The 16,118-nt window shown below is 40.9% G+C and overlaps 1 protein-coding gene across 1 annotated transcript in view; it reads right to left on the bottom strand.

Moving 5' to 3' along the window:
• MARCHF1 (membrane associated ring-CH-type finger 1) overlaps window positions 1–11,525 on the bottom strand; it is a 225,967-nt gene extending 214,442 nt beyond the window's left edge. Inside the window, exon 1 of the mRNA XM_066186036.1 lies at window positions 11,473–11,525. The gene's annotated coding sequence lies outside the window, so the exon portion shown is untranslated. The remainder of the gene's footprint in view (window positions 1–11,472) is intronic.
• Between the last annotated feature and the right edge of the window lie 4,593 nt (window positions 11,526–16,118).

Below are 16,118 nucleotides of genomic sequence, written 5' to 3'. Positions count from 1 at the left end.
AGTGTTGTTCTTAACGAGCTCCTTGTCATCCTCTCTCATTAGTATCCTCATCTGAATCATGTCCTGCAAGATCAATTCTTATTTTCTGTTCTAGCATCTTACTTTTCTAGTCTAGACTCTGAGTATCACCTCCTCATTGTACAGTCTGACTTCTCAGGTTTCAAGCGTTCATCTCTTCAGGTTCCTTCCCTTCCCTATCATTTTCTCCTCCCTGTTTTGCTTCCTCAGGACTTTCACTTCTAGGTAGCTTTCTCTCCCAGAGCTCCTGGGCAGCAGGCAGTGTCAGCATGGCTGCTCACCTCCCACAGCCTGAATGACCTCTTCTGGCCCAGCCATTAAATGTTACAGAGGCTTCAGCCAATAAAGTCTGAGTCTTCCTAGCATAAAAACAGGTGGTTTTGATGTCTACTATTTTCAACCAGCAAATTAATCTTCTGAGGAATGGGAGAAACTCATTCCTTGGAGAAGAATCAATCTATTTTATTGCAAGGCCCCTATACTGAAGCATCAGTGTCTGCGAGTTTGCAAAAGCATTTGACAGGTATCTTCTGCCCACCAGCCCAGCTCTCTAACCTTACTGAAACCTTCAAAAATTTCTACTCAAAAGACTGGCAGACCTCACACAGGGAGTTTAAAGCCCAGCAAAAGGTGTAAGTAACAATGACCAATGTAATATATATCAAGAAGAGTTGACTTTAAATAGATTATTAGGGTAAAATAAAGGTATTCATAATCTATCACATCACATTCTTCAGCTATCATTTCAACTATCTATTTCAGAACTTTCAGCCAAGAAAACTCTTTTTTAGCAGCTTAAGATTTCTACATGTTGAAATCACCTGCCTAGGGAAAATGCTGTTATCTCCAAATTGTTTTCACTTCGTTGTAGCTGTTGAAACTGGTTGCTTCTGTTTGAAAAACCTTTCTCCATACCATCATGGACAGAGAGAGACGCATCTGCTGTCAAATATAATTCTATGTTATTGGTATGTTCACTTTTTCTGAACTTTATTTTAGGAAAATAATATTGAAAATAGTTCCCTTGCTCCACAAATTTAGTTCCTTACTCTGACAGACATCTCATGATCTTTATGAAACCTTCTTCAGAGTCGGATACGACTTTGATATAAAATTCCTTCAATTGGGAGGCTATTCTATTGATTAGAAACCCTACTCTAATTTCTAGAATAAATTTATACACAGCCAACATGCTTATTTGCTCTGCTATCAGCATTGTCTTATTCCAGGTAATTCTTTCCGTGTGATTATCCCCATACATTCACAGAATACTTACTCTGTAAAATTCACCTTGCCAAGAAAGTCAAGCTTCCAAATAATGACATAATACAAGTCAAAAAAGGTTGACAGTACCTTTTGTTTCTTAAAAACAAAATTTATCTTATTTAGAGTTTAGCTACAAAAACAGCTATATAAGCACAGCTGAGGCAAAGGGGTTTTTGATCTGTCACATTTCCTTACAGTACCACTCTCCTTGGTAAACTCCTAATAGCTTTTTCTAATATTCTTTTACCATTATGCACAGAAATATCCTTTCCTACAAAGCAGTTTAAGAACTTGATTAACACTGACGTCAAAACCATAATCCTGCAGTTCCTTGGATTAGTTTTTGCCCCTATTAAAAAAAAAAAAACCCATTGCCCTGTTAATTAGCTAGACACCTCACTTCACAGCCAATCTGCATTCCAAGTTCTACCTTAATTTCCATTTCCATACTTCTATTTCTTTTCCTGTAGGGAACTGGAATTACTTGGTGTAAAACATGGCACTCAATCAAGTTTTTAGACAAACCTAGACTTTCAGTGTTTCCATTCCCATTCTTGGAAACATTTCTGATGAACTTTGTGCTCCTGTCCCCGGTATCCTTTGCAGTGTCTAACTCAGCTTGACAGTTTCTCTGTGCACAATCCTGTCTTCAATCCCAAGGCACTGAAAAATACGGTTGCACTGACGAGCACAATCATTCTTTCATGAATTCAAGTGTATCTTAATGGCAGCTTTTCAGAACACACATATGTTTAATCATGGTTTAAAAAGAAGTAATTATAGTGGTTACAGCCTTTAGAAGTCATCTAAGTTCTGAAAGGCATATACAGAAACGCTGGTGGCAATTCCAGGAAAAAAATTAGTTCTATTCCATTAGGTACAACATCACCACAGGCAATCAAACGCACTCCCTCAGTTTTTGTTTTGTAACAATTACCATTACCTGGATTCCTCACAGATGTTTAAGTAGTGTTGTAACTTGTGCTGTAGCTTATTGCTACTGACTAATCCTTTAGCTGAATTATATAATCTTTCAAGTTTTAAAACAAAAATCTAACTTAACTAGATTTCACAGGTCATACATTACGCTTAAGTGTTTCACAACATAAAGCCAAACAAGGAGGCAAGAAGCATGTGGTCTATAACAATTACATATTTTTCATTCCTACATATTATTTAACAAAGAATTTTCATCACAATTATACCCTTTAAAATTCCCATAGCAAAAGAAGATGGTTTTATATTGTTAAGACTATATGATAAAAGCTCATTTGCACCCCAACAATGGAGCACAGAGAGACAGTGGCAAGTGGGAAGTACAAATTACGCCTTGCCCATCTTCTTCCAGGCCCACCACAACAGCAAGCGACCCATTAAGGGGTTCTCTCTACGAGGCCAGAGGACCACTGGGCTGCAGAATGACACAAGTTAGGGGACAGAAAAGTATGGAAAAAGACAGGGACATAAGGGACTTAAAGGAAGGGAGGGAGGCCCCATCCAGACTCTTCATAGGGCAGACCCAAGGAGGACCACAATTCCACTGTTCAGTTTAGAAACCCATCATGAGTGCTGACAGATGTCAGGCATACTATGGGATGTAAGAGAGGGGCACTTGGGCATTGCACAGGACTTGCTATGAGATGTTTATAGGGGAAACCAAAGGCAGGAATGGATTTACAGGATTTGGGAAAGAACAAGCATGAGGTAATAGAGGAGTAAGTGGATAAAAAGGGCCAGTTGCATGCAAATATTTTGGTGGTTGGTTCACTTGCCTGGTTGTGCACTGCCCTGATCAGCTTAGTCTGTCCTAATAAACCCTCTCCAGCTCTTTTCTGGGTGAGTGGCTGTGCTCATTCTGCATGTGTGCGCAGGGGTCTGAGTGCAGCAACTCTTGACTGTCAACTACCAGAGAGACTGGGGCGAGTGACTGAAGCTGTCAGCCTGAGCTGGTCCATGGGAACACCCGTCTGCAGTGCAGCACATGGAGCAGGTGCGGGAGCACTCACTGTGCAAGTGTACTGGCTGGAACTGGGCCATGGACCTGTGGCAGTCACCCCTCTCAAGCTGCAGAGCTGGCCCAGTATTTTCCCCTAGCACACGGGAAGAAAAGGGTTTTGAAAATTTAAACACAGCACATGTTTAGAACAAGATTTTCTTTTCCTGTTCCACACACAGTGATCATCATTCTCCATTCCATATCTTGATTCTATTCCATTTTCCACCGTTTTTCCACTATGGTCATTCCATCCACTTCTATCAATCTTCTCTTATCATAAATAAGTTCTCTCCTCTTTTTCACTTCTACCCTATACCGTCACAGATTTTAGCAGTTTTGTTTCCTTTAGCTTGCTTAGACCTTTCTCCATTTACAAAAACTTTACCTCTGTCTTCCCCTCCACAAAAATTTTTTATCCTTTCCCTTGTAAACTCCACAACCACCCTTTCTGTAGGGATAAAAAGTGCCCCTTGCACATTCTGTCACTTCTCTTCAGCATTCTTTCTGCTTGCCAAAACTGCTTCTTTGTAACATTGCCTTCTATTCTCTTTCAAAGCAAAACACATGCATTTGAAGTCCTCTTGTTCATAGTTAAATAAAACACAGCAATTTTCAAACATTTACAGACTGAACAGCATTTGCATTAGGATTTTTTCAAAGGAGGACAGAATAGAATAGAATCAGCAGACTATTACTACGAATGCTGCTCAAAAGGCACAAGAAATTGGAAAAAACGTTACTCACAAAGTGCAGGGGACTGTACATGTAACAAACTTACCAAGAAAACACTTGGTTCACCTATATCCTGTCTCCTCCTCCCCTCTGTAAGGTTGCAAAAGAACAGAATTTGATAGAATTTAATTTCTCAGGCTTTGCTTTACCTTAAGTTGCCTACCTTACTTCAGCATACCCTTATAAAACGGCAGAGTTGAATTCAGTTCTTCACTCTAGCAAGAGTTTTATATAAAAGAGCTTTTATCTTTTTGATGCATTTTGCCTCCAGTGGACAGTCAGCCCCTTCCTCCCAGCTCCATAGAATACTGCATCCCACCAAATGCATAAAGACCAGCACTTGAGAAGCATGTGGAGGTGGAATTAATTTGGCCTTTTTGCAAGTATGTCATCTTCCAGCCAACACCTCATATCATCTGTCAGGACTTCCACTAACCTAAGGCACCGATGTTACTGTTTGACTTTTAAGGAGGTACTACACAAACAAAGGAATTTCACAGTAAACATTTTCAATCCTCTAGAGTTATGTTTATCAACTTTATGGAAAACCATCTGTCTCCACAGAAGCCCATACCCATCAGCTGGCTCTTTAATGGCCAGTTACCCACACAGAGCTAGCAGAGACAAGGACAATTTGATACTGTCATCACATAAATGAATTTTCTACAAGACACTGAAATTATTAGTACTCACCAGAGAACCAACTCAGTCACATTAGCCGACCTGCGCTTGGCTGCATTTGGCAGACAGACCTTAAATAGATCACACCACTGTGAGGAGACAGTGGACATCTTTTGAAGTTAGTACCCAGAAGCCATGCTTTAGGTTTCTTTCCAAAGAAGCAGCACAGATACTCTGAGCCTAAAGCAGCAATGAGGTGAAGCAGCACACTATTCACCATGGGCCAGGAGGGCAACGGGCCTGCATTCACAGATTACACAGGAAGGATGGGTCACACAGCCTGATACCAGTTTCACACATCAGAAATGTTGAAGTACAAGGTCTTCCCTTGGAAACCATAATCATCCCTTTCTTATGATGACCCAAGACCAGGGAAGCATGATTAGATTTCATCCTGTTACACACTGCTTTGTGCTAGCATGCAGGACTTTCACTCTTCAGCCTACCTCTAAGCAAGGATTTTTCCTTATTTCCTTACTCCAGTTGACGGCTGCCTCTGTACTCAGCCAACCCTGAAAATCAAAGATTTGGAGCTAATCCCATGTCCTTTTGCTACAGTAAAGGGTACCAACTGATGGTTTCCAGCAATACACCAGGATTAATGATGCATTCCACGCTATTCACCCAGTCTCCTTTCATCACACTTGTTAAGTCCAACAATGTCTTAAAATAAACTGAACTTTGACCACATAGAATCATAGAATATCCTGAGTTGGAAGGGACCATCAAGTCCAACTTCTGTCTCTACACAGGACACCCCAAGAGTCACACCACGTGCCTCAGAGCACTGGCAGGCTTGGTGCTGCGAGAGCTTTCCTAAGAAGCCTACTCCTGTGTCCATGTCTAACCACCCTCCAGGTAAAAAAACATTCTCCTAATATCCAACCCAAACCTCCCCTGACACAGCTGTATGCCATTCCTTCAGGTCCTATCAATGATCACCAAAGAGAAGAGATCAATGCCTGACCCTTCCTCTGCCTCCTATAATGAGGAAGTTTTAGAAAGCACATAACATATGCACACCCCTGTACTGGCAGAAGATAGCTCCAGAAGTTCACTTTCCCACTGGCTAGAAATGATATGATAGTCCCTATTTTATTACTACTTTACCTCATGCCAAAGTTTTGTCCCTTAGGTTAGATATGTATTTAACTTGGCTCATGTTACACCAGTTTCACTTCTGAAGAAATGCATTAATAATTGGTTTCCGCCTTGAATTTTCCTCCCTGCTAAACAAGTCCCTTGGTTCCTTAACATCATTGGTACTTTTTTGTTCCTCCCGGAAAAGACTTCAGAGAAGACGACCTTGGGGAAAGGAGAGAGAAACCTATCTTCTATGAGACCCACAGTCATCAAGCCACCACAATGTAAACTACACTCCATGGAGGACAAAGAAGCTGCTCCCACAACAGCAAAGATGGTCTGGATTTCTCATATTGTGCTTTTGTTTGAAATGTCTTGTCTACTTTAGAGAGCTAACAGGCAGAAACTGGAAAATTCAGATCAGTAAACTACTGACCTCAAAGACGCTTTCACTCAATGACCCAGCATAACCAAAACAACTCTGACATGCACAGAAGCTGCCCCCTGCACTTCCTCACTGGCAGACCTAAACATATAATGCCACAATGATTACATTTCCACAAGTTCCTGTAGAACCACGGTGCCATTTCCCTCCTGCAGCGTGCCCCCCACTACAGCCATGTAACACCACGTGAAGTAAAAAATATAATGCAATACAAGTGAGCAATTAATTGTAAGACTTCTAAAGACATAAAAAAATAGAGAAAATGTTTCTATAAGAAAAAAATAAAAAGCCTTACAGGAGATCAGCCAGTGACCACTACCTTGTTTAAATAACTTCATTTTGCAATGAAGATTAAAAGGCAAGGACTAATGTTCCAAATCGCAAATGAAACAAGCCTCTGGTTTTCAGACTGTGAAACTCACCTGCTGAATAGAGTAGAAGTAATTAAACTTTTCAGTGTTCTAATGTAGTTTTTAAAGTACATTCCCCACTATTTTAATACAGTCAAATTGAACATAGCATTTTTGCAGAAATCACTTTTGATATTTAATATTGTCTACCTGAAAGTCAACTTGGAGGTACAAATAGACCAAACTTGGATTTCAGTTCCTTGTGGGCAACTGTAGAAACATTCTCAGCACATCATACCCTTCATGACCTTCCAGATTTAAGTTATATTTTTTATTATACTGAACTCTGAGGGTTTGGACTACCATTCTTTGTCCACAAAGCACAACCATGCTGCTACCAATGAACCAAAGTCAACTTGATATTATGCAGTTTGCCTTTGCAAAAATGCCCTCAGCTGAGACTAAGATGAAGTTCTACCTCCCCAAAAAGCATAAAGCATTCAGCCAAACCAGTACAGGGTACCAGCTAACAAGTTGAGGTTTCCCACTGTGCTGTACTTCCCACCAATATCCCAAAGCAGGCATGCTCACATGCCAAAGGGACAGGTATAGATGGGTCAACTCTGGAAGTCATTCTTGAGAAGAAATCTGGTAATGGACAAGTTAATGGGACAGAGTCCAGGCAGGAATACTAGAACTCTTCCTAACATGAGGTACTAGAAAAGCTTTCAACACCTTGAAAGCCACACTCCCCATGAAAAACCATTCATTTTATAAGATTATAAAAAAGCCATAAATATAGTATCATCTTCACTGTAAAATTAGAAACTTTGTTTTTCAACAGTCACCTAGTCTAAAATTAACTTTACAGCCATGCACAGCTCAGCACTGCGAAAGCCTCTCACAATACAGTACAAGACCTATCTTGTACACCTGTCCTAAAACCAACAGTACAATCACCCAAAGCACCTTTAATGCCTCTGCATCCCAAAAATCATTCCACAGAAGAAAAGTTATAAGCCATATGGAAATATTCAAAGGAGCAGTGAAATTACACTGAATAATGCAATATTATCAACCTCCCTACTACTTCCAAATCATGAAACTCTAATCTATGAGATTTAAGTTTCAGCGTATGCCTGGTTGCCAATGAACTTGGGGGTTGGGGAGGGGGGGTGGAAAAAAAGGCACTGAACCTTCAAAATGGCACAGAAAACAACTTAAAGTTATCTTACTACTCATTATTGCTTTAACTGTATCATTAAGTCTACTTCTTAAATAGGCATTTATCCCTCTTTCCTGAAGAACCTGATATAAATTGCTGTATTATCACACACTTGCCTGAAACAAAATCCCCTTTTCAATTACCAATGAATTGGAAAAATACTACCCAGCAGAAGAGAGAAGCTTTTTGCTGGCCTGTGATCACTCTGTTCACTTTAAAGAAATGCACCTCATTAACCCTGATAATTAACAAGGTTATTCTCATCACATTAAAAGCTTAAGTTCCTCTATTAAGTCATTATTTGAATTTGCACTGATATTAAGATGATGAGACTGTTCTGGATTTAATTTCATATAACAAGATGTTTCTCTTAAAAGACCCTAATTTTTTTTTCCCAAGTCAAAGCATATAATTCCATTGTCTTGTATACTACACTGAATCACAGAATGAGTTAGGTTGGAAGGGACATGGATCCCCTAGTTCCAGCCCCATGCCATGGGCAGGGACACAATTAGCACATCTACTGGATTAAGAAACATATTACACACATACAAAAAAAAATCCAAACAAAATCAAAATTGAAAAACTAGAAGGGGTAAGGCAGCAATGCAAACAGGCAGCAAAAACAGCACACAGGCATCTGGCAGCAGCACAGCTGTGGCAGCAGAAACCAGAGAGACCTGAAAAAGGAGAAGAGGACCAAAATTACAAGGAGATGCCAATGGCTTGGGAAAAGACTATCAGCAGATGTATCCACTCCTAGCTGGACCATTCCAGTAACGTTCCACAGACTTCAGAGACACTTCCAATTCCCATGATGTCCCTCACCACGGCAGAGGGTTTTAAACTAGATGATCCATAAGATCCCTTCAAACCCAAATCATTCCATACTTCCATGTAACAATACACATTTTGGGCATTTTGATCTTAGGTCATATGGACAACTGTTTAGCCAGTGAAGCCTTCTAAATATCTACTAAATGCTTTAATTTTTGCACATAGGTATTCCTAGTACATACACTTGCTTCCCGCACGAGAGAAAAGCCAGTTGTCTAAGTCAGACAGTTATTCTGAGAACATTAATAATTGCAGCAGCCACATATCAACATCCCACATCAAATATAAAAACAGACGATGGTTTACCTTATTATCCATGCTAGCATCATATTACTTCATGAGCTCTGTAGTTAACAAACATATGTAAAATCACAGTATGGAAAAAATAGTCACAATTACTTAGAGATTTGACTATACAGGTTTCAAGGGGAGCACATCTGACACCAGAACAGTCAAGCACGTTAAATGCAAATGTCTAGTGGCCAATTAACACCAAAGGTTTTGCAAAGAAGGTTTTTAGCACAGAATTCAGTCCCTATGAAGTAATAATAACAGCAATATCCTTTAAATGTCAGAAAAGACAAGAGAACTTTCTGTCATAGCATGAGAATTATCACAGTGCTGACTCGGTTAAATACTGAAAGCGAACAAGAACAAGTCGACGGAGTTAAAAGTCAAGGTCAGCTGTCAGTCTACAGGAGAGTTTCAAGCACTGCTAGTTTGTCTCATCCATGCACTTAAAAAGGGTGTCATTCATTTAGCTGTGCATTTTCGAGAACTTCATTTTTTGTACTTTAAAACACCCATTGCTAAATCTTGTCACAAGTGCTTAGCAGTGTGCAACAAACATTAAACTCTTCCCACAAAGAGTGTCAAGAGTGCTGTGAAATATCCAGAATAAAGACACAGTAAGTCTTATCAGCATAACAACTCCTTCATGAATTATCAGTTTGCAAATCTCTCAAACCCCCAACAGGGTTTAAAATGTAGTTTAAAATATAGCAGGGTACCCATGAATGAGCCATAGATTGCCCCCCCTTTTTTTTTAAAGTATAATGCAAGTAATTGTTCTTCAGCAGAATGAAGTCTGAAGTACACACAAGAGGCTAATAAAGGACATAGTGGAGGATAATATTTAACCACCATGACAGCTTCATATAAATTTGGATGAGACTTTTGGTCAATAATATTAGACAGCGGCAGAGTTTTCACCATCACAGGAATCATCATCACTGTGTCTCCAAACAGACCCATGTACAGGGTTTGAGCACAGCGAAATCCACCTGAGTGCTCACAGGTTATCCACACCTTTGTTGGTTAACACATTCTAGTTTTCCTTCTCAAATTGTCATTTTCCCATTGTAACTAATAACCTTTTAACAACAAACATGTGAATTTCATTACCATTCGTTAGTTTACTTCCTCACTCTAACACAAGATAAACATAATCGTCTCACCCCCCACACCCAACAGAATCACGGACAGAACCCCAAACAGAAGTGTTTGTTTTTCAACATGAAGTACAAAGAGCTTAAAATTACCCATTTCCCCCACTTTTTTAAACAAACATTGAAAATAACCAGAATGGCTTTGGCATTGCTTTAATCAGTTTAAACTTAAAGACGAGAACTCTAATTAAAATCGGGAACTCTAGCTGCAAGAAACAGCTAATTAGCTCCCAACTTTTTAATGAAGTGCTGTGGCAGAGCACATATTAGCTGTTCAGTATTAAAAAGGAAATGGTCTGCAAGATAAACTCATTCTCTCAAATAGTACATCAGTTTGTCTACTTACTTCATTCAATCTATGCACTGTCAGAGGGATTTAAGAAAACACACAACAGTAACTATCAGATTTCCACATCTCCATACACAGTAAGATAAATGAATTTTGCAGTATTTCGAACTAAGAAGAAAAAATACAAGGCAGTTCATTACCTTTCTGCTAAGCAATAGAGACAATTTAAATTGCATTGAAGTCTAAGGCTGTGTTTCCTTCTTTACAATTCGTCCCTGGCCACAATTTGCAAATACAAGAAAGAAGACGAGGAAGAAGTGAGAGAAGGCATTTGACGCTTGTGCTCTCTAGAAGTCTGGGCAAAATGCATGGGATAGAGGAAAAGTGAGAACTGCCAGATTAGGAGGAACCTTGTCCAGATAGTCTCAGCAAGATATGCGACAGCAGCGGGAACCTGAACAACTTCACAATTCCACAGCTTTGACTGTCTCGTTTTGTAAGGACTGGGATTTCTATCCACCTTCCCACGTACAGATTATCAACTAAAAAAAAATAATTACTTAAAACACGACTACAAACAAAGGCCAAGTTCGTCTGCGTCCCAACGCCAGGGGTTTTTAACCCGGGTTCTCTCTTGTCGCGACGTACCAGACTTACTGGGAAACCCCTGATGGTTAAAGCGGCATTTACGGTGGTGCCAACAGGAGGAAGGTGTGAAATCGCCCCGAGAGACCGGGGTAGCCGTGGCCGCTGTGTCCAAGCGCCGGCCCGACGGAGCCGACGGGAACCTTCACGCCGCGCCCGGCACCGGCCGGGGGGACGGCGGCAGCAGCGCCAGCCCGCGCGGGTGCCCTGATGCGCCTCTCCCCCGGAAAACCCCAAAACAACACAAAAAATATCAACAGACCAACCAAACCCAATCCGCACTCCTCCCCACCGAAAGACCACTTAAAAAAAATAAAATAAAATAAAATAAATTTTTTTTTTTTTTTTTTAAAGGCAGCACCCGTACCTGCCGGGACCCCGCAGGTGCCGAGCCGCCCCGCGCCGGGCCAGGCCCAGCCGAGCCGAGCCGAGCCGCCGCCTCCCCCCGGGCACTCACCAGCGGCGGTCCGGGTGCCTCAGGGAGCCGGCTGCCGGGACGCCGGGTCCAGCCGCGCCCCCCGCCCCATCCCGCGCCCTCCCGGCGCGGCACCGCCGCCGCGCCACGCCCCCGCCACGCCCCATTACGTCACCCTGCGGCCCCGCCCCGCCGCGCGCGGGTGGCGCGCGGGCAGCGCAGCCGCGCCCCCGGCCCCGGTCCGGGCGCAGGGCGAGCGCGCCGTGAGGAGGGGCCGCGCCGTCAGGGCGTGCCGCGGCGGGGCCGTCCCCCTGCCCTCCGCTCCGCTCCCCTCCCCTCCTCTCCGCTCCCCTCCTTCTGCTTTCCCCGTGCAGCCGCCTTAAAAATCTGTTTGTTGCGGGTATAGGAACCGTGCGTGGAATCCCCGGGCTAGGGGAGGCAGGGGGTTATTTGCATGTTTATTTCTCTCCGCATTAAAAAGTGGAGCGGTCTCCCGGATTCTCCCCTTCCCCTGGCAGAGCTGTGAGGAAATGACATCCCTCAGCCTTTAGTTCAGCACCGAGAATGGGGCGGGGGGCGGGAGGGGGTACTGGACAGCACGTATCTCCGTTGCTTAGAATTCACGTTGTGCCCTGATTCTCATTTCACGTTTGAAAATAAGTCTGAGTTAGAGCGTTTTAGCTTAACTAAGGTCCTGATACAGCGGTCCAGAGTGGGATTGTCAAAATAAAACAATATGAAACAATCAGCTTAGACCCAATTTCCACAATACATCTGCTATTTGCCTGTCTACATAAAGGTTTCATTACCAGAATACACCGTTCCTGATTGGTTTAAATAATACCTCCATGTCTTAAGAGACAGAAAGAGAACACACAGACTTTTTTGTTTGTTTGTTTGTTTTAGTTTTTGTAACTAGTTGTGCTCAATTGACACATCTGGAAATTAAAGAAAACATCACCCTGAGCTGCAGTGTGGAGGGAGTGGTAGTACAAGCCTCAGGCTTCTCCAGACAGGTCCACTGTAAAGATTGAAGACCATCAAGTCTTCCCGTAAGGGCGAGTGTCTAAACAAGCATCACCTTCATCATGATCAAAACATTAAGCAGATACTTCTGTATTATGGAGCTCACTCAAGCAGATTAAACTATTTTTTCTCTTTTTCTGGGTCATGGTGTATGACCTGAAGATCAAAACGTGAGAGATTTTTAAAGTTATATCTGCTTTTTATGTATTTCTTCTCCTTTTCTGATAAATAATTAAAAGGAAATAAAGCTGCTCAAAATTCTCTCACCTTCTGGCACTAGTTTAAAAATTCTCTTAATTCTCAGCTATACACAGGTACATTCACTCGTTGCAATTTTTATCCTGTCTTATTAATCTTTTTTTTTTTTCTTATTGAGATTTCACCTATTCAGGCTTCTAACAGCAATTTCTTTTCCCTGAAAATAAAATTGAAAATGGAGCCACAGCAGCCTCAATTATTGCTTTTTTGCCTCACCATCTTAACACACTTTCGTGACTGCACACACTACATCAAAATACATCTCTTCCTCCCTTCCAAAGAAAGTATTTGGGTGTTAAGTTGTTTCTTGTTATCTGCAGAATGATTTTTCATAAAACTGGATCACTAAGAACAGACATGCAGGAATGAAGACTGTGCTTCCACAAGTCTTCCACCAACCTAGGATCCTGAAGTCCCAGGCAGGGGCAGTAGTGTGAAACCTTTGCTCATTGCTCTGTTCTAATGACCAGGGTCTAGTAAAGGCTACTGATCTCATGAGTCCAGTGGAACACAAAATTTAAAAGACAAAACCACCTTAAACTTACACGGATGATTGATACTGAGTGAATAATGAGGCTGCTACCAACAAAAACCAAGGGGCAGACTGACATTTGAACAGTAATGTTTAACTGGAAAAAAGCTGTGCACTGAAGAGAAGATGCATAGTAGGCAATTAATTCAGGGAAGTTAATATAAGAAGATGGGCTGTTTCCCACTGCAGACCAATTTCTTCAGAGTGAGTGCCTCAGGAGAGCAGAGCATCAGTGTGTCAGTGGGAGAGGCGAGTTACAATTGCTGCTCCTGTATCACTTAACATCAGTAGAAATAATTGTTTACAAGGCGCTGCAGCTTTCTCTAGCAAAATTTTTAGATTCCTTCACATCTTAAGCACATTAACAACTCTGTAACTAGGGCTGCTGTGATTCCATATGGCTAACACAACCAAGAACCACACACCAGAGTAATTTATTATGACCAAACGTGTCTGAGTTCTTTGCTTGCCATACCTGGATTTTTTTCTTTGGACACCAATATGCAGTCTATTTGCAGCCAGTATATTTAGAGTTTTAAAGAGATACTAAAACTGAGGAAAGTTTGTGCTGAAGGTCCTGAAAGCAGCTCTTTGAGTTCTGAACCACAGAGTTTAAATACAAGAGTAAACTTTCCTGGTTTAATGCTTTCAAATGTCAAAAATTAATATGGTATTTATGGACATTTTCTATTTGAGCAACAGACATTTACTGCTACATGTCACAAAAATTCTTTCTCAAATTCTTGACTCAAAAACAAATCTATAAAACCACATTTAACATGGAGAACATGGCAAGCAAAAGAAAAGAAAGAATAAATCCTGGTATGCACATTATTTAAGGCAAAATATACAATTAGGGAATTAAAGTAGGAAAAGTTATAATGTTAAAGTTAAAGTTAATTATCATTTTTGCAATAAAATTCAAATTTACATAACAATTTGACATTAGCTTTCCCAAAGATATTAATAAATTTGAATCAGATTTTGCAGGCTTGATTCGTGAAATGAAAGACAGCAATAAAACCATTCTTCTATTTAAAAATAACAAATTTTATGGTGCAAAAATAACAAACATCATGGTGAGAGCTGTTGCCATACTCACAGAATGTGGTATGCTGCCAGTTCACACCTCAGTAAGATGCGCTGACCAAGAGTGACTCTTCTTTCAGGTATTCCCAAGCCTCCCAGCATAAGCATTAATAAATATATGACTGATGTGGGGAGCAAGATCAGTTTACTTATTAGACTGCCAACAAATCTGGATGTTCTATAAATTTATATGCATAACCCCTTCTCCAGCTGTCACCAATCACTGGTGTCCTCACAAGAGTAGCAGGAGCTCAGCTCAGTCTGCAGGAGAGAAAATGAAGGGAAAACCCACCAGCAGAGGTGTAGAAAGACTAACTCAAGCTGGCTGCAAAACACAGAGGGTGAAGCAGTTACCCCACAGGCAAAGATTCAGAGTTCTCTTGATTTCCATTTTTCCTTGTTTCACTAAGTTCAAAACAGCTATCTTGGTAACCAAGTCTAGTTTTCACGAGAACATCTCAAAATGGGAAGGACAAGCTAGTTCTTTCCCAGAGCTGACCACACTCTGGTAGGTAGGCTGAAATAAGAAACACAACTTTTAATCCCTTCAGGCAGAAAAAGGAATTGAAGTTTAACATTTAGATTGGACAAGTATGTTAGTCACAGAGATAACAGATAAAAAGAGAGAAAAAGTTATCCTGACATTAAGTGAATTTACAACAACTTTGCAACATCATCTTTTTCATTACTTTTCAATTTGTGCTTTTAGAAATATAAAGCCTCCTTTCCATTGTAATTACTTTTGCCTTGAAGATTTTCTTCAAGACGAAATAAAAAATGCATCAAATTTTTTCACACTGAAGGTCTCATTGGACTTTGGATAAAACCTAAGCACAGTGAAACAGTGCTAGAAATACATATCCCCAAGACCAGAAAAAAAGTGTTTGTTAAACCAAAATCCCTCAGTCTAGAAGCCAGCCACTCATTCCAGCTTTACTGGATTGCTCCCGTAGCCTGCTGTTTGCCATGCTGCTAGGTCTTTAAAGCATGAATTTACATGTTTTCAGAAGAAGAAGAAGGTAAGAGAGAAGGCAGAAAAGTAGGACAATTGCACATTACGAAGAATGGCCATGGAGGTTCTACAGGGGAAAGACAAAGGCTGCTTTCCTTGTTATTTTCCCTCCTCTGAGTGAAAACTCCGCCAAATTAAAAACTCTACCAAATTCATGTCATGTTTCCTGCTATACATTCAACAACAAGAGAAGCGTATTGCCCATTCCCTGAACTCACCATGTTAACAGGGAATGTCCAATTCCCTGGATGAAAATATTAAGGGATAATTCGTTGCTCACTTTGACCTTGATTATTGATCATTAAGGAGTCAGTTTTACTTTGCCAAATTATGCAAGTGATGTCCTCACGTATGTGATTCACCATCATAGCCCTATGCCTGCGAGGGACTGATGGGTTTCTTCACAATGCATCTTGGAATAGAGATATCTCTACACAAACTGTTTCTAATACAAAGAATTAATTTATCATCTTTTTCATAAATAAACCTTCTGAATTTTATGCCTAGTTATCCACTTTTTTCCATTTCATCCTTAACACTAGCTCCTTCCTTTTCCTTCTTCTTGAAACAATATAAACCAGTGCTCATGTTGGTGCATAGAATACTGATACAGTAAGCTCTTAATAGCATCTGGTTTTATTAACTTTGTATAACCCAGACATTTGTTTTCTCTCATTCTACAAATGTCTGGTGAGAGCCTAAGGGCCCAAATGCAAAAAATATTGGGTCGTTGTGAAATGAATCACTTCAAACTGAGGGCTGGAGGATATG

The sequence above is a fragment of the Chamaea fasciata genome, unplaced genomic scaffold (assembly GCF_029207755.1).
Source record: "Chamaea fasciata isolate MVZ Bird 193981 ecotype frontalis unplaced genomic scaffold, bChaFas1.0.hap1 SCAF_6, whole genome shotgun sequence".
Lineage (NCBI taxonomy): Eukaryota > Metazoa > Chordata > Aves > Passeriformes > Sylviidae > Chamaea > Chamaea fasciata.
The sequence above is the reverse complement of the archived record's forward strand: the minus strand, read 5'-3'. Positions and strand labels throughout refer to the sequence as shown.